The 13,461-nt window shown below is 39.8% G+C and overlaps 1 protein-coding gene across 8 annotated transcripts in view; it reads right to left on the reverse strand.

Moving 5' to 3' along the window:
* The window catches only part of MCTP1 (multiple C2 and transmembrane domain containing 1), a 177,056-nt gene that overhangs the window by 162,490 nt on the left and 1,105 nt on the right, over positions 1-13,461 (reverse strand). The gene's annotated exons all lie outside the window — the stretch shown is intronic.

Here is a 13,461-nt window from a genome sequence, read left to right on the forward strand (position 1 = left end):
ATCAAGGAATCTGCCCATCTCATCAGTAGGACAATTCCTGAGATTCACTTTTTTTTTTTAACAAAACCAACAAACAACACCAGAAAAATAAACTGGTTGACAATTGATAGTTGAATATGTTATTTTAAAAATGTGGTTGAAAAAATGATTCTTTGATATAGAGGAGGTGAAACTAAGGTCTTTAAAGTCCCTTCCAACCCAAATCATTTGATGATTCTATGAACCTCCACTTTTAATTACATTCACATACAGTCCTGGCCCACTAAAGCAAAATAGGTAAGAAAAAAAACCTAGACCTTACAGTACTATTTGGACTAGTCATCACCGGTACCCTCAAATCCTGTGTTTATCCAACAGTGATAATCTATGCACTGAATAAATATACATGAATGAAGATTTTGTCAGCTACTGCAGTACTATGGGGTTTTTCCACAAAGTTCTGGGGGAAGCTGTGAGGGGAAAATGATCATAAAAGACATTAAATGCAGCTGTAGCTCTGCATGCCAGGACAACCACTCTTAGATTAGTTATTTGTATAAAATGTATCAGTAAAAAAACCCCCAACCAAACCAATAAAGGAAGTCAGAATGCAAGGAACTCTCCGCACCTCCAGACTGCATGAACAGTAACCACATTTCTGTCCCATACGACAGAGTAGAGAAACTGTATTTCTTAGTACACATAAGCTTTTGCAAAATAGTTTTTAACACGTCTCTCTGTAAGTAGAATCTAATTACAGTGTGTGCTTGGAACACTACATTTTATTTTAAGACTAGAACAACTATATCAATTATACATTCACAGTACATACAGAAGCTTTATCTTTTCCAATGAACATCATACACATATGCTCAAGCCAGGAGCTAAATCTTTTAAAAGCAGTGCTATTAATATTTTATTATGTGATTACGGGTCCTCTGCAAGGGAAAAAAAAAGCAGCATGATAGAAATATCACAGAGACCACATGGGTACCAAGTGCAATACTATTTCAAAAAGAAACAAGTTTTGTCTTCTTTCTTCCTACTAAACCCTTTTTTCTTATTAAGGTAATAATGAAACTACAGCACAAAGGCAGGCACAAAACAAAGGCATTTCAACAGATGGCTTATTCTCATTCTTCCAGAGTCGCAACTCTGAGCCCTAACATATTTAACCTTTGCTGCCACACATACAGTGCTGGCCAAATCGCACACCAATATGCTCATTGGTTCCACAGCAATGAAATTTTTTCTACACTAGTGCATTTCAAAGAAAATGATTAGATAAGCTTTGATTTGGTGTGGGGGGGTTGTTCTTCAAATCTAGCAACATTTATCTTTTAATTTTGTCCTTGTAAAGTAACTGATGAGGCATGCCTGAAAATACCAAAAGACCTTGCAAGACTCTTGCAGAAGGCAGCCACCAGCTTCTTTTAAATTACTAACTCCTCACTTACCATCTCTTTTATTCACTCTTTTTTTTTTAATGCACTGTCTGCAGGATACAAGACTGAAAACAGTGACCCCACTCCTGCAATGCTTAGTATCTAGTCCAGTCAGAAATAAGGAAAAAGCTGCATAATGGCCCCAGCCTCATCCACAACCGCAGCATTTATCACGGTATTATGAAACGAAGAAATGTGTTCTGCAGTAACAATAAAACCTAAAACTTTCCTTCCACTTTCTTGCCCTTCTACAAGAATTTGCAGTCACAAAAGAAACATGATGTCTCCCAGCATTCATATTCTTCCTTGCTGAGTCTCCCTCTCTCTTCCCCTCTGAGGTAGAACACAAGCTCTACATTAAACTTCCTCGGTTTAAACATGTTGTTTCCTTTTTCACTTTTCACATATTTTTCAATGTTTTTCCTTCTTTTTTTTCTTGCAACAGAGCTCCAGTTTCTTTTTGATATTTATATTAATCAGTTTTTCAGCTGTTCAAGGAGGCTAGAAACACTTAGGTGAGCAATGTAACAAGCCTACAGTATGTAAACTGTTAAACAAAAAGCAGAGATATTAACTATCCCTAAGTATTTAGAAAGTCAAACCAGCATTTCTACATCCCAATAGTACCATCAGAAGTACCATTCATTAAAACTGGAAGTTGCCATAATAAACACAACTTTCAATAAATCATTTTTTCAATCACCTATTTTAATTAATGAGTTCAAAACTTAAAATGGAAACAACAAACCACTTTTGCACGGCCTGTAGTAATGAGCTGAAGTTAGAAATATTCAGACAAGCAACTTGGGAGCATGCATGAAAGCCTACAATCGCCCTAACCATAGAACTCTTTCAAAAACAAATTTTCTGAAGTTCTGCACTCAGAATAATTCAACCAGTGTCAAGAAAAAAGCTCTCTGTACTTAGGAAAAAAAAAATTTAAAAAAAAAAAACAACAACAAAAACAACATAAAAAACCCAAAACACAAAAACCATCACAACTAGTAGTTTTTATCCTCAAGGCTGTTTCTTACTGACTGCTACAGGATGACACCAAACCTGACAAAGAAATGGCATGCTTTGACTTTTTGTGTCTAAAATGTGCAGAATGTGTTGAAAATACTTTTAATAAATCTTTAACAAAAATATTGAGATTCCAGACAAAGACCAGAAAGGCTCAAGTATCCAGCTTCAATTTTAAGACGGAAAAAAACATTTTGGCCAATTACAGCTTTATTGTGTCTGCCATCAGAAGAGTAAGACACAACCTCACTGCTCATTTTTCTAGATGGACAGACTGAAGGAAGAGTTAACCCCTTGACTTCAAACCATCCATGACATAAGAATAGTTAGGCAAATGAGTCACATTCACAGATACAATACAGATGTCTTCCACGTTCTCTACATTAGTATTACAGCAGCCTGAGTCAATTTTTAGTACCAGAAATAGTGCAGCAGCATTTATAGAAAGTAACCAACTACAGCTGGTCCTACAGCAATCTGCATTGCTCTGTAGACATAAGGAAGGTATACATAAAGTAAAAATGCATCCTATAAAGTAACTGCAAAAATATCCCCTTGATGTGTAACTAGTAATCCTGAAGTGAGAATACCTCAGTCTACAAACGAGATAATGTTGCTCAAAAGTCCAGGGAAAAACACAGTCATGTTTTGCTGAACAAACAGCCCCAACCCAGAAAGAACAGTATGACCTAACCAGCTCCTCCAGCTGACTTGGCTCATTAAGATAGGTATTTTGCTAGTTTCAAGTGCAGTATACACACACAAAAAAATGCTCATGGCCAGCTGGTATCAACATGCCATTATTTTCCTTTTTCCACCACATGAAAAATATGTTTAATGTCTGAAGACATGCAAAACACCTTAACCTTGAAAGGACAAAACAACACAAACTATTTGACTTAATAAAGGAGTGATGTAGTCTAGATATAATTGCAGCAATTTTGTTATGTCTGACTAGAAGTCTAAGGCCTATTTTTATTTTTAAACAATAACATTCCTTGCCTGCAACCTCTTTGTGGTTCAAAAAAGTCTGCACAAAAACAGTGCAAAACAATCTTGTATCACAGGCACAAAAGAGACTGGTAGATTAAACCGCATATCCTCTTCTCAGACCACCCTAGAGCATACTAGCTGCAATATGCCTCTAAAGTATCAAAATATATACTTTCAAAAGCTAGGTAAAGAGATCAGAAGAAGTAGGTAGATAAATGTGGGGTTTTGTTCTACTGGCAGTGGGTCATGGCAATAGGCATCACGGACAGCTATTTATAGCCAGGATGGGCTCAGATCTCTCTATCGCTGACTGGGGGACAGGATGGATCTGAAAGACGGAAGAGCAAGATACAGCGGCCCAGGAAATGCCATATCTTGACCATTCTCCCCTCGTGGACAATGCTTACCCCATCCTCATCTTCAAATGTGGAGTATTGTGTGTTGTGATTATTACTGTGCTGATAAAAGGATAAAAGGATTCACGACTCCTTACTAAAACTTTTGGATAGACAGCAAGATGAGAGAAACAAATTCCTACAAAATTTTGTTGACTCTTTACAAAAGCATTTACAAGATTTGGCTGACCCCTTACAAAAATGTCTAGATAGAGAGCAAAACCCAGGTCCCTCACCCAGAGGGCTGCCTACTGGGCAAGGGGTTTATCTCCCCGGGAAAAGGGAGACCCCGTAAGTATCCTCATGTCAAGTGGGGAGCCTCCAACAGAAAATATTCAGACAATTGATTGTCTTCAACTAATGCAAGACTGCCAGTTAGTGCAGCATTAGCTATCCCCCCTGCATTTGATCACTAACGCCGATTTTACGACTCTACTCATTTGGTGACTATCAAATTCCTTAAAAATGTATGCAATTCAGTTGCAAGACCAATTGTAAAGATGCATTAACCCTTCAGGGAAGACCACTGATGTGGGGAGAGGTGGCCTAGGAATTGATGAATTATGGGAGGAGAATGGGTGTTAGCCTCAATACAGAGAGACAAAAGCCTGCAGTTAGACGAACGGAGCAAGAGAAAGAAAAATCACCCCCTTTATATAAAATGCCTAGGTCAGGGAAGGAGTTTGAAACCCGTCGAAATATGCTATATAGGAGATCTCTTCTATGGAGCTGATGGATGGATTGCCCACTGCTACTCTCAAAAAACTGGTACACAAGTGGCTGGGAGGACAGAAGAACACCAAAAGAGTTGGGATCTCTTCCCCTGAGTGGGAGAAAGTCCTGAGGGCCCTCAGGCTGTTCCAGCTACTCCCTCAGCTCCAGTTGGAGATCTGGTTAGCCTATAATTGGGAAACTCCTCTAGACGTTCTCAAAAAGTGAACTGGAGGATAGCCAGTGGAGGTATTTAAGAAGGCTCACTGAAAACCCACAGGGTGATTTGACTCAGAAGCAACAGAAAAAAAAGCCAGCTGTGAAAAAGGGAGAGGCTGTAGACGGGCAGGCAGAGATAGCAGAAGGGCAGGCATAAACAGCAGAAGCGCAGCCACCAACTGCTGTGGAGCAAAAAGAAGTTGCAGAAGGGGAAGCCCAGGGATACTGGGAACCAGGGGTTTTCCTACTGATAAATGATTGTTGTGAACTCTGGTCCATCACCCTGAAGGCTGCCTGTTGGTCAGGGGGTTTGGATCCCCTGGAGAGGGAAAGCAAGCTTCCGGAGAAGTTGTTGCTTGTTGCTGAGCATGATTAGGAAAAGGAAAAGAGGCAGCAGGCAGAGGGCCTGCTTGCTGCCAAGCATGATCATATTAAGAGGCTTTAGGCAGAGCTTTGGGACGTGTATGAGAGAAAGAGAATCTAACTGGAAGAACTGCAGGATGTAGAATCTGGACCCCTAATTAAAACTGAAACCACAGATAATGGTCATGGTCAGCCAACTCTTACCAAAACAGTGTCATACACTGGAACTGAGATACCGAAGTTATTGCCAGATCAGTTAGATGAGGAGATGGGAGACCCCATAAGTACTCTCACTTCAAATTTGGAGACTGTTTCTGGACTAACCCAAGCAGAAGCCATTAGTCAAGCCACAGGTAAAAGCACACAAAGAGTTTTAAAACAGTGGTTCAGTTATTTACCCAAGCCTGGTTTCATCCAATCAAATAATGGCAGCCACTTTACTGATGGCGGGGTGGGGGGGTGGGTACAGGAGTGGGCTGGGGTGAAGGGATTAACTGGTCCTTTTGCGAAAGGGAAGGTGAAGATCCAATTAAGCTTAAGCACCACCCAGGAAAACCGGTTTTAATGGATTTATTCACTATTGGAGCAGTGACTCAAGATGCCTTGGGCAGTTATTCATGGGTAGCTACCAATGCCCATGATAAAAAACACTGTATTCACACCAAATGGATAGTGCCTTCTTTTTAATCACTGGGTTTATGTTATGGCATTTTCTCTTTTCCTACAGGAACTATGATGAAGCAATTAAATTAACCTTGTTCTATAGGTCAGTGTTAATGTCAGGAATTTTGACAATGTGTTGTTTTTTGACTACTTGTTTTACTTATCACTACTTGGCAATATGTCCTTTGCACCCTCTTCCTGTTAAATGTGAACTATTGTAATAAGACTCCAAACTTAGCTTAGGAGCTAATACAAGGACTTGTAAGAATATGGAGGTTTGATGGCCAATGCCCTAGTTTGCACAGGAAGAAGATTCTTTCTGTTGCCTATAAATTTGCTTGCTGTGATTTTTCCTTCTCGTAACACCTGACCTGGAGACCCATCAAAATTTAGGGTTTAGGAATTCTGTGTATATTTAACACCCTCCAGTCACTTAAGAATGTGAAACTACAAATTTTGTTTGGTCAATGATAGGACAAGGGCCAATAGCTCTAAACTGAAAGAAGGTAAATTTAGATTATATATTAGGATGAAATTCTTCACTGTGAGGGTGGTGAGGCACAGGAACAGGTTCCCCATCCCTGGAAGTGTCCAAGGCCAGGCTGAAGCAACCTGGTGGAAGGTGTCCCTGCCCATGGCAGCAGGGTGGAAAAAAGATAATCCTTCAGGTCCTTCCAACCCAACCCACTCTGTGATTCTGTGATTTTATTTGGTCAAATCACTACACAGAAAATCAAATCAGCAACATCCAAGCACAAATGAACAAAAGACTGCTCACCATCTAAAGATGAGTCAGTGATTACTTGACTTGATGAAACATAGTCTTCCTCCTTACCAAAAAAAATCATTCACATGAAACATGAGGTGCCTTTACTGACAAAAATCCCAGCACTGCAATTTTTTTCCCCAGGTCCCACTGCTCACACCATATCCAGACCATTCAAAACTAGATTTTTTTGACAGTGATGGTATATCATAGCCTTTGAAAGATGAAACCGCTGCCTTGGTGAGAAGGTATGAATCACCTACCCCACAAGACTTCAAAACATACAAATCTAGACAGATCATTTTTTGGTGCACTTGCTACGGTTTGTCATCAGTTCTCCATTACAGAAATACATTGAATGGAACATAACCTGAACACAACACAAACTCCACATAAAACAAAACTCCATACTGAACTAAAAGTGACCTAATTTGCCATTTTGATAAATCAAGTCTACCACAGACAAAACTGGGGGGAATTCTGCCTTCTTTTATATGGGAAGAGAAAAATATTTCTTTTTTTAAACTTAACAGCTTCAGGGCTTACATTATAGCTAACCTCTCAAAATTCCCTAGAAGGAAACACTTGTAATATCTGAGATCTAGGATGCATAGCAAGATTAGAGAGAAAAAGGCAAATTCCATCTTAAGATCAATTGTGATTTCTTAGTCACCTTGCCAAAGACAAGAAATTCAGTCGAGAAGTAAAAAAAAAAAAAAAAAGAAGAAAGGACTCTTGAATCTATTAATTTGGTAGCACCATATCACAAGACAAATCAGTTAACTTTGAACAACCCATACAGCTGCACGGTAAATGACACACTGGCAGTTTTAAAACTGCTTTTTTTAAAACATTGGAAAATAATTCTCTTTGCAATAATATAGAAACTGATGATAGGTCTTACTGGTATGATTAATTTTCTACATCTGACATGTCAAAAAGAGGGAAAGAACATTTTCCAGCATTTCTTGGGGGGAAAAAAGTGCAATGTTATAACCATGTTTAAGTGTTTGTATTTTTAAATTCTGAAAGTTCAACATAGGTCAGTAGGTTATGAAATACACATGAACTACACTGAAGTAACTGTTTTGACACATTCACTTGAAATCCATATAGAACCCCTACACTGAAAGTTAAACACTTCACAGCAGACTCAGTCGGTACAAAATATGCATTTTTTTAACTTTTCAGTGCAAGCACTGCTGCAATTCCTATCCATATCTATTATACTCAATATAATTATTAATGAACACCTTTATATATAAGCAGTAAATTCAGGGAGGAGAGAAAATAAAGTTTAAATGAGGTCACGGATAAACAGTAACTCAACTGCTGCTACTAGTTCACTTTAAAACATCTAAATATTTCACATAACAATAAATGCAAACTGGCGAATTCTGAAAAATTATGTAGCTCACTTTGAAAACTCTGCAGATCTCTAGTTCATTAAGCAGAAATTACAATTCTGTTGTACCATATCTTGATTTCCATATCAGTAATATACATACACTGTACTGAGATACGTTGACAGACTGGTCAGATGCTGACAGAGCACAGGAAACAGATTAACATATCTCAAGCTGCTGAAAGATAAATCTTTTATTAGAAATTAATACAACGACAAAATAGGGCAATGCAGAACATCCCTTGATTAAATCAGTTGTCTAATTAAACTCTTGGAGAAACAGCTTTGATCAGCTGCAAAGTTTTCTTAAAGAGAAATGAACATTAGCAACAGCTTTTTACTCCTGGTTTCTATTTCTATGTAATTTAACTAGCTCCACAGTCTTCTGACATTTATTTATCTACCCATGCCCTGTGTGTAAATGGCCAGATCCCTAAAAGCAAGCTTTCTGGTGTCGTCTCAAATATTGCCCTCTTAATTTTCAGAATTATGCTGCTCTCAAATCATGCTCCAAATACCTGTGCAAATTAGTCTCTCCGAATCTTCCTATTTTGTATTGGCATTATGACAGGAAAAGGTAAGCAGTTTTCAGATTTCCTCACCCCTGTCATCTTTCTCAGTGCAATTAGCTAAAGTAGCAATTAAGATTCTCTTGGGTGATATTACCTGTGTTACTTTTCATTGATGTTTTCAGCCATTTGTCTTTATTTTGTTATTTTTCCTTCACTTACTGGATCAATTACTCAATCGTGACCTGCGAGAAACGTCAATTATAACCAACAAGCCAAAGTTTTCCCTTGTGTAACTTCACTGACTCAAATGGCTCTAAGCCAGACATAAATTTATTTGGTATAGGCAGAGAAATGTGCATGGTATGCCAGTTTGTTTTGCATTGGCTCCACATCCCCCTTCACACCAAATTCATAATTCTCTTGTCTTCAGGCTTCCTCACAGCTCAACCTCTGCTCCTTTTACATCATTATTCCCTTTCTCTTTCCCAGCATCTCAATATACCACCACGCTCCTTGCCTTGAAAGTGCAACCTCTCCTCATACAACCCAGCCCACTAAATTCCCTTTTATTCCGCAGATCCTTCTCATGGAGGAGCTCACCTTCTTACACGAACTGTATTGACCAACAGTTATACATTATTGCAGGAATGGGAGAGACCCTGTACCTGGATATATATCTCTATTTTTTTACTTCATCTAATTTCTCTCTTGCATCAGTCTGTTATTTAATCTAGACCACTGTTTTCCAATCTCTGGCTTTGAAGACCCACAAATGCAGGGCTGCAGGATGCTTATTAATGAAACAAATGGTCTGTGTTCACAAAACTAATGACTCTTGATTTACTATGCCAAAGAACCCAAAGACTGAGAAGCAGCCCTAGTCAGCCCTCACTCTTCCCTCTGCGGTAACCCCTGAGCCCTGCCACATCTCCAGTTTATTTACGCAATCACAAAACTGAAAACAGACATTGAGGGAAGGGGTTAAGAACTTGTCTACTCTTTCAACTTAATCGATCAACCTGAATGTACTTTAAGAAGTCACAGGATTTGTTGTTACCAGAGCATTGTCTTGCAAGAAAACCCACTGGAGAAAAGTGCCCACAAGAGTTCTCACTGTGGCAGCCAGACTGAAACCCGGATGCCTTCAGGAATCCTCTCCGTAAGCCCTCTTCATATTCACTGTTGATTCAAAATAACATATGCCCATACCTATGTTCTCCAGTTAAGGCTGTGAAACACCTGTAGGGTCTTTATTACTGCAAATCTTAAGAAACAAGGATATTTCCAGCCTCCTGGTTTTCACTGCACTACTATGACAAAGTGCAAGTGGCATAAAACTTTCCACGCAAGACTATGTCTCACATTCAAGAGAAAGACCATGCTGGCACAGGCATTGTTGGATAAATTCAAGCTCCAGCTGGCAAGAAGATGCAAATTATTAGGGACCCTTACCACACTGCCTTGGGGCATGGCAACACACTCAGACACAAGCATTGTGAAGCACTGCCCCTGGAGGGTTCTTGTCATCTCCTGCCCATGGGACACCCCAGGAGGCTTCCATGGTCCTCCTCTCACTCCCTCAAAGATGCAGCACACATCTGGCAGCTCTCAGTTACATGAAGGTAACTGGATGCCACATGGAGAGTTACAGAAGGTTTGGCCAAGGAGACCTGCCACGGTCTTTGGAAGCTGGAAAAAGACGATGTTTAATTGCATGTGTTCATTTCTTTGTCCTAAAAACCCACATTTACACTCTGGCTATCCTTTAAAAGGAAACTCAGTTTTCTGCCAATAAATAGCTATGATCACCTACCCAAAAATATTCACAGACAGCTCCGCAAAGTATTCAGTCTTCAGCAAAAAACTAGATCAGTATTCAGTGTGGAAATATAATAGGTATTGTTTGTATAAGACTCCACTTTTAAGTGTGCACCTCTACTCAAACCCAGGTATTAATCCTATTCACTGTAACAGAAGCTTTATTCAATGCTAAGAAAACTAAGTCTTTGCTAGATTGTCCATGACCAATGCAATAGTGTTATACCACATCTTAATGAGTTCAAAATAAATGTAAATGGTTTGATTATGCCAAAATTACATTTCAAGATAAAATCCACAGAGTACGGCAACTTACATTGTAAATCTTCCCATCCACTACCTGTGTGCCTTTTCACTTATGACAACTGTATTATTTCATCTTAAAAGCACAAAGCACAAAAAAATTTACTTATTTTGGGATTTTATTTCTTCCCACCATGTCCCTTAAAATATCTAAGAGGTCTTTTTGTTTACAGATTTGCTAAAAAATTCAACAGATCCAGATGAAGCAGTCGCATCTGCTTGCCCTGTAGTTCAGTAAAACTTTAAATACATTTTAAAAGAAGTTGAAATCTTAGGTTGTTTTACGTTTAAGTAATTTAATCTCATTTTTGTGATTCTGTTAGTTTATAGAATTTTTTTCATCTTTGGACGTGTAAGGTTGCTGGGCAATAAAAATCCAAACAACACTGAAAAGTCTGTGCTAAGTAAAACCTGGATTTAAAAATGCAAGTTATTCCAAATTCATGTTACTAGATGTGCAATCTCAAGTCCTCAGAGAGGTGTAAATGCCATGACTGAGATAAGGCACCTTACTGCCCTGGGGTGCAACCTTGACTTCTGAAGTATACTGAACTGTAAGTAAACATGCAAGACTTGACTCCTGAAGTGCACTGAACTAGAAACTCCAGCTGCTCACAATGGAAGGTACTTGCTCTGTTAACAGATCACTGAAGAGTGATCATGTCATGAAGATGTGCTCATTATGCAATATAAGAACAGCTATTCTATTTCAAATCATCCCTCCAAAGCAAACATGATCAGCAGCTCTGGGAAACTCCACAAACACATAAACAGGCTTTATTTAATATCAAAACCAGCAGGTTTGGTATGCAGGCACAGCCCATATTAATACTAGAAACTGCTTGGAGGAATTGACCATAATCCTGCTAATTAAAGAGAAGTGTTAGAAAGCCTGGGTACCGCTTTGATTTAGCAGTATTCTTTCCAAATATTGACTGTATCTTGTTCAAAACAAGAGCAGTGCCCTCACAACTAAACAGCAATTGACAGGTTTTGTAAATAAACATGCCGTTTCTTTGCCGACACAACAGCAGAAATGAGAGGACTGGGCAGTCACTGACCATATGAAGTTCAACAAGGGAAAGTGGTAGATTCTGCACCTGGGTTGAGGCAACCCTGGATGTACATACAGACTGGGGAATGAGATACTGGAAAGCAGCTCTGTGGAAAGGGACCTGAGGGTCCCGGTTGATGGCCAGTTGAATATGAGTCAGCAGTGCCCTGGCAGCCAGGAGGGCCAACCCTGTCCTGAGGGGCATCAGGCAAAGCATCACCAGCCAAGCAAGGGATGGGATTGTTCCGCTCTGCTCTGCACTGGTGGGGCCTCACTTGAATATTGTGGCAGTTTTGGCCACAATATAAGAAATACATTAAGCTATTAGAGAGTGTCCAAAGGAGGGCAACAAAGAGGGGGAAGGGCCTTGAGAGGAAGCCATATGAGGAGCAGCTGAGGTCACTTGATGTGTTCAGCCTGGAAGAGGAGACTGAGGGGAGACCTCATTGCAGTCTACAACTTCCCTGTGAGGGGAAGAGGAGGGGCAGGCACTGATCTCTTCTCTATGGTGACCAGTGACGAGACCGAAGGGAATGGCCTGAAGTTGTGTCAGGGGAGGTTTAGGTTGGATATAAGAAAAAGGTTCTTCACCCAGAGGGTGGTTGGGCACTGGAACAGGCTCGCCAGGGCAGTGGTCACAGCACCAAGCCTGACAGAAATAAAAAGGCATTTGGATGATACTCTCAGGCACATGGTGTGACTCTTGGGGATGGTCCTGTGCAGTGTTAAGAGTTGAACTTTATGATCATTGTGGGTCCCTTCCAACTCAGCATATTCTGTGTAAAGAAAACCCTACATTTTCATATTTGTTAATTTGTTAGATGTCATAGTCTTTAAAGCAGAATAATAGCTTGCAGTCTTAAACAATAATACTAAAATGTGCAACACATTTTTGTGAGCCGGGGTGTGGGGAGGAAGGGACTAACTACTGCAGAGAAATTCCCACTTGACACCTGTCATGATAATCCCACATCAATAAGCAATGATGTAAAACATTTACAAGCAATATACAAGGAACAACCACTGTGGTTTCCAGTCAGGATGATGACTATCACCAAAGTAACCCTGTGGGATTCAGACATAAAGTTAGGTCCCGTGTTTGTAAAGATGAACTCCTCTGAACTCTGCAGCCAGACATTAAAGTCCCACTGACATCAAGGGACACTTGCAAATCATCACAGGACTACTACCACTCTAGACCCCAAGCACAGGTACGCAGCCAAATGTATTCATGCCATTTATTTTTGACAACACACAGAGCGTGCCTTTTACTTCAGCTACTCATTTCTCCCTAATTATGCCAGAAGACAATTTATAACAATAGGTATTAGTCAATTATTCCTGAAGAAAAGTGGATGACTGCTTCGAATTACACAAATTCCAGAAATACTCATATACTTTGCACTTTTATCGCAGGAAATTTATGCCAAGATTCAGCAGCCCCTATGAACGTTAGCTTCACCACCTACTTCAAAACTAACAGTCGGAAGAGCTTTGTTCACCACCTTCCCTCAACAACCAGGGAAGAATGACTATCTTATCAGACTGGAGACCAGCTGCATGTGATAATACCCAGTGTGGTCTACCAATTAATTATCTATCATCTATTAAATGTGTACTAGTGACCATCGTTTAGGTGTCCTGCAGAAATTAAAAGACATAATAATTCAAATTTGGATAAGCAGACAAGGAAAAAAGCAGAGGCTGTCTGAGGAAAAGCCGTGCTGCATGTGTCAAGAGCAGACACCAGCAGAGAGAGCCCTCAGAGAGGTGAGAGGTGGCTCTGGGGAAAGGCGTGAGAGTGAGGAAACC

The sequence above is a fragment of the Lepidothrix coronata genome, unplaced genomic scaffold (assembly GCF_001604755.1).
Source record: "Lepidothrix coronata isolate B3197 unplaced genomic scaffold, Lepidothrix_coronata-1.0 Scaffold18, whole genome shotgun sequence".
In the NCBI taxonomy this organism is placed as follows: domain Eukaryota; kingdom Metazoa; phylum Chordata; class Aves; order Passeriformes; family Pipridae; genus Lepidothrix; species Lepidothrix coronata.